Source organism: Phocoena sinus, chromosome 15 (assembly GCF_008692025.1).
Source record: "Phocoena sinus isolate mPhoSin1 chromosome 15, mPhoSin1.pri, whole genome shotgun sequence".
NCBI classification, from domain to species: Eukaryota; Metazoa; Chordata; class Mammalia; order Artiodactyla; family Phocoenidae; genus Phocoena; species Phocoena sinus.
In genome coordinates this window covers 13,627,867-13,643,292 of record NC_045777.1, presented here as the reverse complement: position 1 = coordinate 13,643,292, position 15,426 = coordinate 13,627,867, and the positions used below count along the sequence as shown (strand labels likewise).

At 40.2% G+C, this 15,426-nt stretch overlaps 1 protein-coding gene across 5 annotated transcripts in view; it reads left to right on the top strand.

The window, feature by feature from the left end:
* Positions 1–253: 253 nt before the first annotated feature.
* Positions 254–15,426, top strand: part of NCOA3 (nuclear receptor coactivator 3) — a 122,228-nt gene continuing 107,055 nt past the window's right edge. For 2 of the 5 annotated variants that reach the window (XM_032604577.1, XM_032604579.1), the window contains exon 1: positions 254–432. The gene's annotated coding sequence lies outside the window, so the exon portion shown is untranslated. The remainder of the gene's footprint in view (positions 433–15,426) is intronic. The other 3 variants (XM_032604578.1, XM_032604582.1, XM_032604583.1) reach the window with 3 other exon arrangements.

Genomic DNA, 15,426 nt, shown 5'->3' with positions numbered 1-15,426 from the left:
AAGTGTTAGATATTACTGGACAAAAACAAGTATGAAAAAATTAAGGACAAGGCTAGGGTTGCACTCCAGTTTCCCGGATCCCGCCGCGGGTCCCAGGTGGTAAGTGAGCGAAAGCGGCCCCAAGGTCCACTCGGCCACGCCCTCGCGCCACGGAAGCCTGACCGGGCGGGACCACCCAGCGCCCCGGCCGCGCAAGGCCCCCTGGGACCGGTAGTGCTGGGCGTGGCCACGAGACTACATATCCCGGCGGTCCCCGCGCCTCGGCTCCCGCGGCTACTGCCTCAGCCCTTCCACAGTAACGGCGGCGGCTGCGGTTGCTGAGTTTGAGGCGGCGGCGGCGGCGGCGGCTGCAGCGGCTGCTGGCTGAGCGCTGAGTGCTGAGCGGCGAGTTTCCGATTTAAAGCCGAGCGGCGAGGAAAATGGCGGCGGGCGGTGAGTGGAGATAAAGGAAGAGCGGCGGCGGGCAAGGGGGTGGAGTGCGAGGCGGAGGGAAGAGGGCGAGTCTCCCGGGCTGCGGCGAGCCGGCGGCTCCGGCTCCGCCGAGGCGCTGCGGGACGCGCCGTGCGGGGGGCGCGCGGAGATAGTTTCGGCGTGTCGGGGCCGCGCCGCTTCCCCGCAGCCTGGGGGCGGCCCGCGGCCGGAGGAGGGGTGTCGAGGTTAGGCGGCAGCTGGCTTGGGAGTGCGAGGGGTGTCCCCGCATGGAGGGGTCACCCCGAGGAGTTTTGGGGGGGACCGCGGGGGTCCATTTTTCCCGCCTGTCCCTAAAGTTTTACCCTCCCGCAGCCCTCGGGGTGCTTTTGAAAGCTCCCCGCGACCCCTCCTCCCGCTGCCTCGGCGTCTCGTAGTTATTCGGAAGAATCAGGGGGAGGGGGGAGCCGCACAGACCCCCCGCTCACCCCCAGCCCAGCCTCCAAGTCGTACTGAGAATCGGGTTGGATTTTGTTGCCGTGTTTCCTCCTGCACTTGGGCACTTTAAATATTTTAACACGAATTATCTGCGGGATTTCCATTTTGGGCACGGGTAGGTTCTCAGCAGTTTTTCTCAGTAAGAAGGCATTTTGCTACCTCGGGTGTGAAGGCTGGGAAATGGCAAGTGGAAGTTAGTGAATTAAATTTGGGATTGGGCCGTCTTTATTATTACTCTTTTTTTTCTTGTCTCCATCTCTAATCTTCTTACGTACATTGATTCAATTTGTGATGGTTTAAGTAGTTTGTCTTAAACATGCTTTAGAAAAACAACCCACGAGTAGTTGGAGGGCTTAGTTGCTTCCTAGGCAGTTTGAGGGCACTCAGGGTGGAAAAGTTAACCAAAAGAGCAGCTGCGAGAGGCAGAGAGCATCGTCTCGAAATCTCACTAGCAGGAGGAGTTGGGGCTTCTCAAATGGAAAGACACGAAAGGTCTGAAATTCTCTCGAAGTCGGAACTTTTTTTTTTTCTCTCTCCTTCCCGAATGTGAAGACTTCCTTCTTGCACTTTTTGAGCAGCAGCGCTTCAAAGCCAACCTGTTTTTGTTATTAAGCCCGTACCGTAAAGAAACAGGAAGGCAAGTACCAGCTGTGTCTTGCTGCAGCGGTTTGAAATGGAGTTGAATGAGATGAGTGAGAGTGCTAGTAGTATTGAGTGAGATTGCTTCATCTCCTTGATTCAGACGCCTGCTCTCGGATCCACCTAACTGGTCCCTGGCTGCGGGAACGCATCACTTATTTGTTGCAGTAGGTTATTTAGAGGATGGTGGGGAAAAAAAAAATCGTAAGTCTTGTGATTGACGCATAAGCCAAAATGTGAAATGGAAATCTGTAAGTTTGTGTTCTTGAAAACAAATTCAGTTATTGCTTGTTTAGGTTAGGTTATACCCAATATAACTGGTCTAGGGACAACTGGGAGGGTACAAAAAGAAAAACGAACCTCTGTCTTACTCTAAACCCTCCAGTTCCCATTCCCAGGAGGCAACGACTGTTACTGGTTTCTAGAGTATTCTTGGTTTTTGGAATAATTAAAGAATTTTCATTCGAAACACACCCCTGTTGGATACCAAAAGCAGGGAAAAAGAATGAACCAAAGAAAGGGAAGATGGGGTGGGAATACTGCTTTCTCTTTACTGTCTTCAACAATTGTCGATGGCGATTAGAAAAGCTCTTCCAAACTTACTGCTTATGTTGCCTTATCTATTAGCACCCTTAAGGAAATAACAATCTGTCGGACTTTAGGGTGAAGAACCCTGCCAGGGTTCATTGTTTGTATGTAAGATGAAGCTTCTGTAACATGTAAAATGATATTGAACACTATAGCTTCTGTTACTGGAGGTTGCTTCAGGTTCTGCATTTAAATGAGCAGTAATCTAGATTGCCTGCGATCCTAAATTATAGGGGAATTTTATGTATCGATAGAAATGACTTAACTGTTTAATCAGCATTAAAAAAAAAGGGCATAGCTTCTGGTATATACAAGTACATATTGGACATGAGGATTGTGGACTAAGTGGGAAGCTGTAATGTTTCTAGAGCAGTTACAGGAAATGTTTCTACCATAAAATATTCCTTCACTACAGAGGCTTTGAAAATGCATAACAACCGTAGTATATAATTAACAGGATTAAAAAAAATGTTTTAGAATGCTGTTTTTAAATTTATCAACACTAACTGTTCATTAAAAAAAATCAATGATATTAAAGATTAGGGGATTAGGGATTATATTAAATATATTTTGAAAGTGAGTATGCTGTGTTTTCCCCATATAGAAATTATTTCTATACATCGCCATCCCCCACCCCCAAACAAATAAATTAGAATTCATTCAATAAAGAGTGAATGTTCTGTTGGACCCTGGACCCTTTTTCTAGGAGTCATGTAAATAAAAAATAGTTGCTGAAATGATTACTTACCGATGCCTTCTTGATTGGTCATATGAAGTCAACTTTCTTACTCTGTCAGGGACATATTAAAGATAAAGAGGTTTATTTTTCGTTTAAATTCAGTCCTTTGAGCGTTAGTAGTATGATTCTATATAGAATAGTTCCTTTTAACTTGAAGACTAGTAGGTTTTTGAGAAGTCTTCTAAAAGAATGACTTATATTTTAGCTTGGACAATAGGGTAAGATAAAAAACCCAAACTCCTATTGTCCTATCCCTAATTGGCGTTAAAATAAACGGCTCTCGGGTTTCTTTCTACAATTTTTTTAGACTGTATAATTTCAAGCCTTGGCCAGAGGATGTGGACTACTTTTGAAAACTTTTAATTTGTTGCAAGTTTAGAATGAATATAGCCTCCAGTGGCTGTCTACACAGCCAAGTGACCACAATTTAACACAATTGTTACTCTTTAAATGCTACCTAGGCCTAGAAAAACAAGAGTTGTTGATCATGATTGAAGAGGAACTGGAGTTTCTCAAAGGTTAAACTAGGGAGTACCTGTCCCAGTTTGGTTTGAATTTACTATACTCTGTGGTGTAGAATATTCCTTTTTTGCATTATTGAGTGGTTAAAGCTCTGGGAGCAGGAAATTAGTATTGGAAATGTATGTTAACTTTTCTTTTTCCTCATAGTTCAATACTTTAAGGAAATAGGTGAGTGTATGTTAGTTTAGATTCTCAGGGATAGCGTTGAGGTTGAGTGCTGCAGTAAAATGTAGGCATTTTTTCCTTTATGAGTGCTTTTTGGGGTGGGGGAGGGGATTACAAAATGAACCTTATACAGTTCAGGTGGAGGAGGGGTTCGATTGTACTGAGGTTTATTCCTTCACTTTGTTAATGATAGCTAGGTAAATTCAATTGGCCCATTGGTTTTCTGACAGGGTTTCTGGGAGAAGATTATTTTGGGTTAAGGATGTAATTTATCTAGAGCTTAACCTTATTTTCAGCTCCCTAACAAATGATGGAATTGACTTGAATTTAATCGCCTTTCCCTTTCCAATCTTCTGGTGGAAAGTTGTTAAATGAACAGGAAAATTGCCAGAAGATACACAGCAGGAGTTGAAAGGAAGACTTGCAGTGTCTAGAAGGCTGATTTATCCACAAACCGGATAATCTTAGACTACATACTGCCAGTTCCCAATTTCGTCAGTATTAACTCAGTTTGGTAGGTTCTTCGGTCTAGGTCAATTTACAGAGGGACAGTAATAAAGGTTTATTTAACTACCTGTGTAGTAAACTTTGTGGCCTAGAGGAAAAGGAAAGAAGTCTGACCTAACTGGCACAGAGGCTTTACCTATTTCAAAGAATGGTCTAAGAGCAAATGGAATAGTGTTTCCTGTTTGTCCCTTTTCCTATTTTTCGTTAGGAACATCAGTGTCCTGTTTTTTCTTTTCTGTTAATATTTTTTATTGATATGTTCTAGGAAAGAGTGTGACTTTACTGTTCACCTATGAAGGAATTCTGCAGAAAATTTTAATCTCTTTAGTTAGAGACTGCAAGTGAGGGTTATGAAACTTCACTTTTTGGAAAGTAGGCTGACTAGATGACTAAATTTAACCTCTTCATCATCCACACGATGAGAGAATATTGGCCTGGGTATCCCATAGTAATGGATAATCTACTGCTCCCTGCGGCTTTGCTTTTGGTAGCTATGGCAGCTGAGTAGGAGTGGTAGATGGATAGATGGGAAAGGACTGCAGAAGTCAGCATAATCCTCAATTAGGATAAGCCTCATGGTTAATTGAACGTTGAGTGTACAGATTAAATCCCATTATAACAGACTCCAGGGGACTAGCTAAATTATTTTGTTGTACTGGGATTGAGCTTTATTGAATATTGTTTGAAATAAATTGGTCTTTTTGTTTTTGTTAGAGATGTGGGAAAATTTTTTATTTGTTTCTTATGGCAAACTGTTTATTGTAACAATTTGACAAGTTGTTACTGATGAGCCAGTGTGTTTCACCTTCATTTTTAATGCTTTTGCCTTTAAAAAGGAACCCACTGTGAGCTGGGCAGATAATTTATCCCCCATCCTCCCCCCATGTCTCTGTCTAGAGTAGCTCCATTAGTTTATCTCAACAACCAAGTAAGTTTATTAGTAAGTACTACTGCCACGATCCAAGTGTGGTCATAGGAAATGGGAAATTCCCCAGGTTTCCAGGTGACTGCTGCTGGTCATTTTTTTCTGCCCCTGAAAATTTTAAAAATAAAATATACCTCATTTTAGTGTGAACTATTCTTTGTCAGCAATAATTAAGGTAACCCTTTTCTGTTCGGCTCAATGTAGTTTTAGACCTTTAGATTTCTATATGGTATTGTTAAAAAGAACGAGATGGTAATGTAATCTTTAAAATTCTTCCATATAAATGTGGAATTTTTTAGACATAGGGTTAATAAACATGAGAAAAATGCTGTTCTTATGCTTGGCCAGAAATACACTTTTTTCTTTCTGTCCTCTAGTTTTAGATTGGTGTTTGTCAAACTTCAGGTATTTACATCCTACCTTCATATCTAAAGCTAACATTTTTAGTTTGCTTAGAGCATTTTGATTGGGTGCAGCAAGACATTTTTGAAGTCATTCTTTTAAATAGATGTCCCATGAAGGAGGGAAAATCTGAAAGAGGGAATTTCAAAGCAACCCAACCAGTGTTTTGAAAGTTCTCAAGTCTTAAGAATAATGACTGACTAGTAGGCAGGAAGCCTGCAGTTGTATTGTGGTATTGTTCCTCCATCTTGTGCATTTGAGAACTTGAGTACAAAAGAGGAGAAAGCTTGGGGAAGGGGAAGAAAGGGTTTTAACATACAAGAAAAGGGGAGGGGGGAGACTTTTAGAGTAAATATTCTTTGCTCTTCTGTTTAAGTGAAATCTAAAACCAAGTAATTTTTACTTTGAGAGGAAATGTTTATCAAAATCTAAGTGTCCCAAACCGACATTTTTATAAAAGAGAGTTGTTATTGGTGGAAAGAAGCAGTGTGATCATATGCCCAGTTTTAAAACAATTTTAATTAAAAAAAAACCCTACACGAGAAAACCTTTAAATATTTCCCCCTTTGTTACCTGAGCAGTATCATTTGTTAGCTTGTTATTTTGAAAAGAATAGTACCAGTGAAGAGTTTGAGAATAATTTGCAAGTTTGTACTCTGAGATTGCAAATCAACCTCTCTAGGTCTGCTTTTAAATTTATAACACAAAGAGGTGGAGTATGTGATCTTCCAAGGTTCCTTGTATTAGAAAGTCCTATAAACTTAAAACATCGTATAGATACGTAGAATGGCCTTAAAATTTTTTTTTTTGTCAAATATTAAATGGATTGAGCAGTTTATGCCAGATAGTGGTGTGAAGATGCAGGTTTCTGTGCTGACTCATGAGTTTGGGGACAGGATGACTTTGAGATCCTGATTTCACCATAGTAATATATGCTACAAGGGCAAAATTTGTGTTGTGTGTGTGTTGGGGGCAGGGAGGGAGAGACTCTTCAACCTCTTCCTTCTGGTGTAAGAAAATGAAGTCATATTTTCTTTACTCTCAGTAAAGCTGTCATCAGTGAAATGGATTATTGAATTTAAGTCACTCTGTAGAGTAGCTACATCAGCTTGGTTTCGTTTCTAGATTGAAATTTGGCAGCTGTATGTGAAAATACTTTAAGGATAACCCAGTTTTCTCTTAACCGGATTGTGTCTAAATTTAGTCTACGCACTCTCTGCTCCAACCAGACTCATCTCTCTCCTCTTCTACCTGCCTGGTGGTGGTTGTGTTTTATGACAGTACTTTCATCCCATCCAAGAGAGTCGGCTCCATTGCTGTCAGAGCAAGTGTTTGGCTGCATCTAGGAAAATCTAACTTCACTAAGTGAGCAAAATAACTCCACACACACACATTGCATCTATTGGAGGGTCAGTGGTATCTTTTCATATGAGACAGGACTATTAGTATATTAAGTTTTACACATAATTTCGCTGGGAACCAGTAACGTTAATTCAGGAAGCTACTTTCAAAGTGCATAACCACATCGAGAATGGTGGAAGCCTTAGGTGTGTGGGCCCCAAATAAGATGAACCTGAAATCATGAACTTGCCCAGTACCTTCAGTCTCCCTTTTTTTAACCATAGTACAAAATAGCTCCCACATGTGACTTCTAAAACTGACTTTCATTCTACTGTTCTCTTACCTCTGAGGCCTTAAGCTTCAATCTTTTTTTTTTTTTTATAGCTTCAGTCATCTTTAATTGGCTACTGCTTGGCTGTTGCCCACTCCTCCATAAACACACATACTTAATCAGTGTTTATTAAGCTTGTACTATTTAAGGCACTCAGAGTTAAAAAGGTTTTGACCTCCAAGTGCACACAATCAATCAGGTACTCACATCACTTCAGAACAAGGTAATCTGTTTTGCCTATAAAGATCTTGGGGAAGTTCAGTGGAGGAAAGGGACCAGGTGATCAGGATGCAGGGCTTTGAAGAATGACTATGATTTTATTATGGAGAGAGCACTGTTCCTCTTGGTGAGAAATCATTAGCAAGAGTGCAGAGATAAAACATTTCAAGACGTGATTATTTAAATATTCAGTTATGGGGGCTTCCCTGGTGGTGCAGTGGTTAAGAATCTGCCTGCCAATGCAGGGGACTCAGGTTCGAGCCCTGGTCCAGGAAGATCCCACATGCCGTGGAGCAGCTGAGCTCGTGTGCCACAACTACCGAGCCTGCGCTCTGGAGCGGGAGAGCCACAACTACTGAGCTCGCATGCCACAACTACTAAAGCCCACATGCCTAGAGCCCGTGCTGCGCAACAAGAGAAGCCACCGCAATGAGAAGCCCGCCCACCGCAACGAAGAGTAACCCCCGCTCGCCGCAGCTAGAGAAGGCCTGTGCACAGCAACAAAGACCCAACGCAGCCAAAAATAAATAAATAAATGCATTTATATATAAAAAAATTCAGTCATGTGATTTTGCTTTTTTTTTTTTTTTGCGGCACGTGGGCCTCTCACTGTTGTGGCCTCTCCCGTTGCGGAGCACAGGCTCCGGACGTGCAGACTCAGCGGCCATGGCTCACGGGCCCAGCCGCTCCGCAGCATGTGGGATCTTCCCAGACCGGGGCACGAATCCGTGTCTCCTGCATCGGCAGGTGGACTCTCAACCACTGCACCACCAGGGAAGCCCTGATTTTGCTTTTGTAGACTCCTATTGATACATTTTTCTTAAATATATTTTCATTCCAGTTTCTAAAAGTAGTCCAGACCCTTTATTTCTAGATTACTATAATAGCTTTCCAGTTAGTCTCTGCCCTTTCGCTACTCCTGTTCTTCTGCCAGTTTAAACTTTTTAAACATTTTGATCACATTTTTTGCTTAAAAATCTGCAGAGTACAATCCAAATTCCTTAACCTAATGTTCAGTTCTTATCACAGTCTTTTTTTTTTTTTTTTTAAATCAATCTTTCCCACTTTTGTTGCCCCTTGTTTCAGTCATGCTGATTTTTTCTGCTCTTTTCCCTTGCTATCTAGTCTAGTCATAAGGCCCGGCTCAGATCCTATCTCATTTAAGTAAATTTCCCAGACTACCACAACTGAAAATATAACTCTTATTTCCTGATATGAATCTTAATTATCTCCTTCTGTGCATGAGTATTTATTTTTTTAAGGGAGTTTTAAATTTTTTATTTCATTTTACTATTTTTAAAATTTATTTTTGGCTGCATTGGGTCTTAGCTGCTGCGTGCGGGCTTTTCTCTAGTTGTGGCAAGCGGGGGCTACTCTTTGTTGTGGTGCGTGGGCTCTAGGCACGTGGGCTTCAGTAGTTGTGGCACGCAGCTCAGTAGTTGTGGTGCATGGGCTTAGTTGCTCCGGGGCATGTGGGATCTTCCTGGACGAGGGCTCAAACCCGTGTCTCCTGCATTCGTAACCGCTGCGCCAGCAGGGAAGACCAAGAGCCAGTATTTACTGATTGGTAGGATGGATTCAGTCAAATTGTCTATTCTTTGAGATAGGGCCCATTACTTTTATAAGCTTTTAAAATCCTCTTTTCAGTGATACTCACTTTAAGTCCCCCCCCAAATGCTTGGTGTTTGAATGTGAAAGTTTCTAGAGTTCAGCCTTCAAGTCAAATTTTCTACTTGGAAATCGAGATAAAATTAGAGTCCTAATGGTTTGCTTGGGACTTAGGTCTCCCTCGAAGAGCTGGCCCAGATAAATCGTGTCTGGGCCTTAGAATACCACATTCTTATTTGCCACTTGCCCTAGGACCGAGCAGTCCTTCTGTAAGTTGCTCAAATGTTTTTATTCAGTACTACTGTTCTTCAAAGAATTGTGTTAAATGTTGTGGGCATTAAAATCCCTTTGTGATCTAGGAGTTTACAGTCTAGCTGAGAAATGAGTATAATTGAAAAACCATAGTTGCAGCAACATAAAGTGGTTCAGAAGTTTAGAGGAAGAAAAGGTCATTTTCAGCTGGGATTGTTAAGGAAACTTCATGGAGGAGATGGAGTAGATCTGAACGGAACTAATTGCTGCTTCTAATCTTCTCCCTTGCCCAATTCTTTTATTCTGTAGTGTTTACTTAACATAAAATTATAATGTTTTAAAAATTTCATTTAAAAATATATGTGAGGGCTTCCCTGGTGATGCAGTGGTTGAGAGTCTGCCTGCCGATGCAGGGGATACGGGTTCGTCCCCCAGGGGATACGGGTTCGTGCCCCGGTCCGGGAAGATCCCACTTGCGGCGGAGCGGCTGGGCCCGTGAGCCATGGACGCTGGAAAAAAAAAAAAAATATATATATATATATGTATATGTGAAAAAGTGAAAGTAAGGCTCCTGGAACCCCCCCGCCCAAGGCTACTACTGTTAGAGGATAATTCTGTACATGGGATTATGGATGTCTCTTTAGTTTCTTTTTTTCTATTCTCTCACCCTCCCTTTTTATTTTTAATTAACAAATGGGAGCTTCCACTATTTTTATTTAGCAAAAGAACTTGGAGAGCCTTCTATATCTCATATTTTAAAAAGGCTGTATAGTATTCCATTGTATGAATGGATATAATTTATTTAACCAGTTCCTCATTGCTGTTTCCAATCTTTTATTATTTTGAATGATGCTACAGTGAACTATATGTAGATCTGTGTGCTGGTATGAGTATGTTTTAGTACAAAAGTCTTGGAAATGAAATTTTTGAATCAAAAGAAACGTACATTTAAAACTTTAATACCACTTACCCAGTTACCTCCAAAGAGGTTATACTAATGCTCTCACCTTTTGACCATGAGAGTGACTGTTTCTCTTTTTTTATTTAATCTTTGAAAAGCTTGTCCTTTCATGTTGTTTGACTGCTTGAAGGCATGAAATCTTCTGTTGTTCTTTGTCTAAGGGTTTGCAACTGAACTCCTATGGAGTTCCCATAGCCTTTCATAATATGACTCTAATCTACATTTCCAGCATCATCTCCTTAATTCTATCTGTATATCTTATACTTTATTTTTATTATTATTATTATTTTTTTGGCTGCGCCACATGGCTTGTGGGTTCCAAGTTCCCTGACTAGGGATTGAACCCTGGCCCTCAGCAGTGAGAGCTGAGTCCTAACCACTGGACTGCCAAGGAATTCCCGTATCTGTCGATCTTATACTTCAGTTGCAATTGTCTCCTTTGCTCTACCTTCCCCCTCTACCCGAATAAAATTCTCTTTCCTGTGTTCTGATTCATATTCTTAGATATGAAAGATAAAAGCTACCATTTATCGATTGCCTGTGTGCCTGAACCTTGTTCTGTGCTGCATGTACATGATCTCATTTAATAGTCTGGGTTTTTCGATGCAGAGCCCTTTTTTTCTTCAGATGAAGTCATACAAAACCCTATTCAAAGTAGAAAAGGTGAGTCTTTTAAAATTTATTTTCTAGGTTGAAATTTAAACTGCTTACTGGTTATAAGGACAGTGAAGATGAAACTTGTAATGAGTATAAAATTTGAAATTCGGTTATGAAGAGCTATTATGGACCTAAATCCATCTCTGCCTCGAGTTTATTTCTGTATTAAAAAAAACCCAACTCATACATAGATACAGTTCAGGATGGTCTCAGTTCAGAAATATTTTTTGAAATATGTAACGGGTGCACATGGGATAAATTCAAAAGGTACCAAAGGATATACAGTGGAAAGTAAGGCACCTTCCTCAGCTGACTTCCCTATCCCCTGCCCAGAGGCAGCCATTGTTACTCTAGGCATATAAATGCATGTGCTTAAAAACTTTAAGTTTAATGAATTTCTCCTATGTTTTGGGAAAAACTTTATATTGAAGTGTAATACACATTCAGAAAAGTGCACAGTACAGTCTGATAAATTTTCATAAAATGAACACCAATGTAACTGGCGCTCAGAAGCCCTATTCTGGACTGTATACTTTTTAAATGATCTTGGAGAGGTTCCATATCTATATTTATAGCTACTAAGTTCTTTCTAATGGTTACACAGTGTTCCACTGTATGGATATATCATAATTTTTCCAGTTTCATATTACTACAAACAAAGCTGTAAGTGTATTCATACATGTTTCTTTGTTCTCATGTTTTGTTATGAAGTATATAAAAATTTGTAGATGGAGAATGCTACTTTAAAGACTATGAGGGGCTTCCCTGGTGGCACAGTGGTTGAGAGTCTGCCTGCCGATGCAGGGGACACGGGTTCGTGCCCTGATCTGGGAAGATCCCACATGCCGTGGAGCGGGTGGGCCCGTGAGTCAGGGCCACTGTGCCTGCGCGTCCGGAGCCTGTGCTCCGCAACGGGAGAGGCCACAATAGTGAGAGGCCCGCATACCGCAAAAAAAAAAAAAAAAAAAGACTATGAATTTAAACTTTTTAGATACTGCAGCTTGCTCCCTTTAGAGGTTGTATCAATTGACAAATCCACCAGCAGTGTGTGAAGTGCCTGATTCCCTCATCTCTGAGTAATATATTGTGGCATCAAATTTTATAGTTTGAGAAATTAAAAAAATCTTTTCATGTGTTTCTTCTAGTGCTTTTTTGTTTTTCTTTAACATAAAATAAAAAAATATATAAAAATTTAAAAATGTAAAAAAAAACACCAAAAAACCCAGTTAGGATGTCAAACTGGTAGCATAGATTAATGAGGTGTGATAGACTATAATATGTTGTAACTGTATATATTTGTTCCTTTTAGTATATTTAAAGATGTTTAAAATGTACCTAGATAACATTTGGGTATGCTGTTTTAAATTTTAGAAATCTGCTTTATTGAGGTGTAATTTACTTATAATAAAATTCAGTCATTTTAAGTGTGCAGCTTGAGGTGTTTTTTTTTTTTTATTTTAAGCAGAGGTCTTCTTAGAAACCCATATGATTCAAATTTATTTATTTATTTATTTATGGCTGTGTTGGGTCTTTGTTTCTGTGCGAGGGCTTTCTCTAGTGTGGCAAGTGGGGGTCTCTCACTATCGCGGCCTCCCTTGTTGCAGAGCACAGGCTCCAGATAAGCAGGCTCAGTAATTTTGGCTCACGGGCCCAGTTGCTCCGCGGCATGTGGGATCTTCCCAGACCAGGGCTCGAACCCGTGTCCCCTGCATTGGCAGGCAGATTCTCAACCACTGCACCACCAGGGAAGCCCGCAGCTTGAGTTTTGATGAATGTAAACGGTTTTACCATCACCATAATCAGGATACAGAACATTTCCATCACCCCAGAAAGTTCTTGCTCATTTGTGTTCAGTCCTGTTCGGGGTTTTGTATTCAATCATCCACTGTTCTGCTTTCTATCACTATAGTTTGCTTTTTTCTTTTTTTCTCCAACTTTGAGGTGTAATTGACAATTAATTAATTGCATATATTTAAATTGTACAATTTGGGTTTTGATGTGTATGAAACCCATGAATCCGACATAATTACAATAACGGAAACACCTGTTACCTTTGAAGTCCAAAATCTGATCCATCCTGTATCCCTTTGTAATCCATCCCTCCCCCATCTTCAGGCAATTACTGATCTGCTTGGTGTTACTAAAGATTAACTTGTATTTTCGAGAACTTTTAATATATGGAATTATACATATAGTATGTACATTTTCTTTGGGGGAGGCTGGCTTCTTTCACTTATAGTTATTTAGAGATATATTCATGTTGCATATGTTAATAGTTTCATTTTTTATTGTTTAGTACTATTGTGTTGTATAGGTATATCACAAGTTATTTATCTATTCACCTATTGAACAGTTGGGTTGTGTCCAGTTTTTGGTTATCAAAAATAGAGCTTTTATGACATTTGTGTTGCAAGGCTTTGTGTGAACAAATGCTTTCATTACTTTTGAGTAAGTGTCCAGGAATGGCATGGCTGGGTTATATGCTAAGTGTATGTTTAACATTTAAAAATTTTAAGAAACTGCCACATGTTTCTCAACACGATTGTACCATTATATATTTCTCCCAGCAGTGTATGATAGTTCAGGTTGTTTCACATCTTCATCAGCACTTAGTATGGTGAGTCTTTCTAATGCTTGCCATTCCTAGTGGGTATATAGTGGTAGCTCATTGTGGCTTTGAGTTTTCCTAATGACTGATGATGTTGAATATATTCTTATGTGCTTACTTGCCATTGGTATATCTTTTTTGGTGAAGTGTCTGTTCATATCTTTTGCCCATTTTTTTTTTTTTTTTTTTTGGCGGTACGCGGGCCTCTCCCGTTGCGGAGCACAGGCTCCGGATGCACAGGCTCAGCGGCCATGGCTCACGGGCCCAGCTGCTCCGCGGCATGTGGGATCTTCCCAGACTGGGGCACGAACCCGTGTCCCCTGCATCGGCAGGCGGACTCTCAACCACTGTGCCACCAGGGGAGCCCTCTTTTGCCCATTTTTGAGTTGGGTTTATGTTACTGAGATGTAAGACTTCTTTTATTCCAGATACAAAACCTATTTTGGATATGTGTTTTAGAAATATTTGAGTCTGTGGTTTGTCTTTCCATTTTCATAAGTGTTTTTGGAAGAGTAGAAGTTTTTAATTGCTGTTGGAATTCAATTTATTGAGTTTTGTGTTGCAGTTAAGAAATCTTTGCTAAAGATTTTTCTCATTTTTTTTCCTGTAAGTTTTATAGTAGTAACTCTTAAATTTAGGTCTCTGACCTATTTGAGGTAATTGCTGTATATGGTGTGAGGTTCATATTTTGCTACATTGTATTGAACTTTAACAGCACCTTTTGTTGAAAAGGTTATACATTTCCCACCCATTGAATTGATTTGGCACCTTTGTTGAAATTTAAATAGTCAAATATGTGTAGGTCAATTTTTGGAGTCTCTTCTGTTCCATTGATATATATTTCAATCTGTCTCTACTCCAGCCTTGAAATCAGATAGGGGAAGTCCTCCAACGTTTTCTTTTTTTAAAAAATTATTTTGGGTATTTTAGATCCTTTGCATTTCCATATATTTGTTAAAATCTTACCGATTTATGCAAAATGTCTGTTGTGATTTTGATTGTGATTGCATTGAATCAGTTGATCAGTTTGGGAAGAATTGATTTCTTAAAAATATTGTCTTTTCCATGAACATGTTATATATATCTACATTTTTTTGGGGTCTTCTTTAATTTCTCTTTAACAGTGTTTTGTAGTTGTCAGTGTACAATCTTATATAATCTTTTGTCAAATTTATCATTAAGTTTTATATATATATATATATTTTTTTTTTTTGCGGTACTGGGCCTCTCACTGTTGTGGCCTCTCCCGTTGCGGAGCACAGGCTCCGGACGCGCAGGCTCAGTGGCCATGGCTCACGGAACTAGCTGCTCCGCGGTATGTGGGATCTTCCCAGACCGGGGCACGAACCCATGTCCCCTGCATCGGCAGGCGGACTCTAAACCACTGCGCCACCAGGGAAGCCCCACAGTTAGTATTAATATTACATTATTGTAACCTTAAATCACCTATCTTCCCAGACACTTCTTTTTCTTTACTCGAATAGAGTGACACCTTAATTTACTAACCAGTCCCCTTACCCTAATTTGAACATACGTATTTTAATTCTTTTCTGTCTGATTTATTCTTTTTGTCATGCTGGGATTTTGGAACATTTTGCAACTTACATTTAAGGAGGCTCATTTAAAAAAACCAGTGGAAATTTCCAGCTTAAAAAAAAAATCCAACTACTGGTCTAATAACTGCTTTGCAGGAAGAAAGAAATACGAAGAAGAACCACAGACATTCTGGATGTCAGCCTGTGAAATTTTCCACTATTTCCCGTAATAACATGCAGGCATGCTTTTACTGCTGGATTCAGCGCAACTGCAGTTGCACTCTGAGTGGAATTTGAAGCTACTCTATCAATGATAAAGTGGCATCTGGCCAGCTTTTAGTGAGCAGTGCATAAATTCACACATCATACTGTTATGTTTGTTTCATCTCTGCCTGGATAGCGTGGCCATAAAACTGAACTTGGAAAGTTATTTAAAAATCTTGATTCCAAAATTTGTTAGTTTTAAGTGTATTTTGATTTTAAATATTCAGTAGGTTTATTATATAGCTGAGAATATAGAT